We start from the raw sequence: 3,808 nt of genomic DNA, 5'->3' as shown, positions 1-3,808 counted from the left end.
TTGGTGCCAGGACCTCAGGAAGTCAGGTCTGACATAGTATGTAAGGCCACAACTAAGGCCTTAGATTTTTTTAAGCTTCCTTTTCTCTTTTGTCTCTAATATACCCAATTGGCAACTCATAAGAGCTCCTCCAAGGTCCCTTCAAGGCCAATATCCAATTTTTGCATTTTCTCTGAATATCTAGGGCTGATTGAGTGACAAATTTATCCTTTAAAATTACCTCAGCCTATGGGTGTCAAGGAAGACAGCCATATATTTAATGAGAGCCTCCCTCAACCTCTCTAGGAAGTTCATGGGGCTCTCATTCTGTGCTTGTAAAATAGTGGCTAATTTAGCATAATTTAAGGATTAAATCTAAGAGTTCCTTCATTGTTTTCTGAAACATCTGTGTCGTTAAGAGTCTGATTTAGCAAAAGCATGATATCTTTTCAGACCAACTCAAAAACGTATGTAATATTCTGAAAAGCCTTTATATAGTTATCCAAGTAGAAAATTTACCTAAATCTCCTTTACCTGTCTAAACCTTGTAATGTAAAGTGCTTTTTGTTTTGTTTTGCTTTGTTTTTTGTTTGGACCCCTCTGTTTCCTGCCTGTAGGACCTTGTCGGTAGGACTGTAACCAAGCAAGATTTTCTTGGTTGTGGTAGGGTGCACTAATTTTATTTTGGCCCAACAGTAACTTACGTATTGATCATTGGTCATTGAGGGAGAGGGTGAAAGGGCCAAAGTCAAGGTCCTTTCCCTAATGCCCACACATATATGTTTCAGCCACATGAGTACCCATTTTTGGCGTACAGTGGGTTAAGCTTAGTAAAATGGCTCCCAAGTGTCTTAGTAAAAGCCCTTTATATATCATTCCTCCCTCATATGGCAGAGGCATACATTCTTCTAGTAAACAAGAACAACACAAATGTAGAGGATCTGGAACCTGGGGTCAAGGTTTCCCCAGTCTTTGGATAAAAGGAGGAGGAATTTTCATCTAAATCCTATGTACTTTTAAAATCCATTCATTTTACCCTTAGTCCATCCTGACCATATATAAAATTTCTCTTTAAAGATTATCCTTCACAAACCTACAACTTTTCTTTTGCATTTAGATTTTGTCCTAAGCCATTTTTCTCCAAATAAACAGTCTCATTTAGGACAAAATCACTTTTTTAACTTTTAACACAAATATATTTCCATTCCTTATATCTTTCTTATATAACTCCTACTTTCCTACATACAGAGTTGCTTTCCTTATTTCCAACAGCCTTAAGTACACTTGTTAGACCTTTTCTTCCTGAAGCAAGTCACCGAGAGTGAAACCCACAGACATGAATGGAGATGGTGAATGGGTTTTATTTTAGTTCAACTGAACGGTTCCTCCCGAGTGGTGGCAAGTCCTCAGGAGAGAGTGCCACTGATCTGAAACTCCGGGTTATGTAGGTCATAGCAAAGCAGAAGAGGTCATCATTCTGGTAACCAACCATAGTTCACAGCATTACAGGGGTTCAATCACATTCTGACACACAACCGTAAGATTTGGCAGAAACCTGTCAATTTTAGAGTTCTTTGTCTCAGGAGAGATTTGAAGTGACCAATCAGGTCCAAAGGGGAGGTGAAGCAGGTGCACAGAAGCGAGAACTTTGCAGTTAAAGAGTGGGATCTTGCAACAGTATCTTGAAAAACAAGTTAACCTTTAAGTTTTAATTTATGGGTTACATTTTAAGACTTCCAGAGCCCAATTGTCCAACCCTTAACTGTCCACCAGGGAGAGGGTTGGAGAGTGAAACAATGGTGTTTTTCCGTTAGGGGCAGCTTGACCCGAGGAGGGTCTTACACACTTAGCAGAATTTTAACTGCTAGAAACCTTAGTCTCCAGTGATAACTAAGTAGTACTTGTGAACTCTATGTTATATGAGAATCTTTTTAGATGACAAACTTATGAATCCATTAAGCACAGAGCATGTTTTTCAACAGTTCCAAATATCCTTAATTTCTTTCTAGCTGAAAAGACTGGGCATTCTGTGTACTGCTTAGGACTTTGTGACTGGTGTTGCCTAAGCAGTGCTGATTAGTGGTGATATTGGAGCTCAAACTATCACTTTTCCAGATAGCTTTATTTAATACTCAGGTTGGAGAAAATATACAACTGGGTGCCTAAGCAAGTCAGTTGGTTAAGTGTCTGATTTTGGCTCAGGTTGTGCTCTTACAGTTCATGAGTTCAAGCCCGGAGTCGGGCTCTGTGCTGACAGCTCAGAGCCTGGAGCCTGCTTGGGATTCTGTGTCTCCCTCTCTTTCTCTCTCTGCCCCTCCCCTCTTTGTGTTCTCTCTCTTTCTCAAGAATAAATAAATGAACATTAAAAGAAAGGAAATATACAACTGTATGGTTATACTTTTTAAGGTAATTATGAGACATTTCAGCACATCGGATCATTTTTCTAGATGTTTAAAAGGAAGATATCTTTTTTCCCATTGTTGGAGGGAGGCTGAAAGCATGCTGTGTTTATGTTTGCAGAAATCCTGTGAGGTCCTTGAAACAGTTTAGCCGTTCAAAGCTGGACGTTGTTTCAGTTTGAACAATTTCATTCCTGGACCTCTAGCCAGATCCTGGATTGGTTGCTATGTGTCAATGGCAAAGTATTCCTATTTTCACAGAAACCTCAGAGCTTTATTACAAAAGTGAGCACTGAAGCAAATCTTGGGAGATGGGAATTGGACGTCCCTTTGGTAAAGGCTGGTCCTTTGGGCCGTGAAAAAGAAAAATACTTGCTAATGTACTGGAATCATTCTCAACGTAAACAATGGAATGAATACTGTAGATTTTGGGCAGCCCTGCTATCTCTGAGTTCTCAGCCCCAGTGGCGAGGTCCCCCTACAGGCAAGCCATGTGCCCACTGTCCATGTTGCTGAATATATATCATCTATTTGTTTCTTCATCTTAAATTTTTAGCATGAGAGGGTTTTTTGGAGTATGTTTAAAAATCATTTTCAAAATTTACACAGTTAAAGAAAAGTTGAACAGGAGAGTGATTTTGTCCCCTCTAGACTTTCTTTCAGATGGAAGGAGCTGAAATTAGTTGGTGAGTAAGGCTGATGGGCATTGCTTAACACATGTAAAACTGATTCTGGTGGCTTCTTGTTACCACAGCTATGTGTTAGGGTTTTTTTTTTTTCCCTTAAGTTTGAGTTGACTTTCACCAGATGTTTTCTGTTTAAAAGTTGCTTCTATTGACTGTGTTGAAAATGAAAGCTATTTTATATTCTATAATTACAGATTTATTCGAATTAAACAATTCAAGAGGAATTATTAATTGCTTAATAATTGCTTTCAGGAAGATCCTTCTTTTCTTGGATGTTTGCTATTTCAACGAGAAAATTGATCTGTATAACAGGATTTTGGAAAAACAATTGCTAGTTTTGTTTTTGTTTTTGGTGCTCTTAGGGGCTCATGTTTAAGTCCTAAATAATCGGTGGGAAAATTCATTCTTTTTGGAAATTTATGTAGCTGTATGGTAATAATACTCTCTTGCATGCATTCAGCCCATCAAAAAGTAATTGTAATTTTCTTTTTGGTAAATCTGGTTTCTTATGTTAGGATTAGATACTAGCGTAAAAGTATGCAAAAGTTACCAAAACATTTACAAAAGCTTTATTTTTTAACGTTGATTCATTATTTTGCTTGCTTTTTTAAAAATTTTAAAAGTTTATTGTCAAATTGGTTTCCATACAACACCCAGTGCTCTTAACCATAAGTGCCCTCCTCCATCACCACCACCTCTTTTCCCCCCTCCCCCTTCCCCTTCAACCCTTAGTTCATTTTCAGC

Source organism: Suricata suricatta, chromosome 10 (genome assembly GCF_006229205.1).
Source record: "Suricata suricatta isolate VVHF042 chromosome 10, meerkat_22Aug2017_6uvM2_HiC, whole genome shotgun sequence".
NCBI classification, from domain to species: Eukaryota; Metazoa; Chordata; class Mammalia; order Carnivora; family Herpestidae; genus Suricata; species Suricata suricatta.
Note: the sequence above shows the minus strand (reverse complement) of the source record.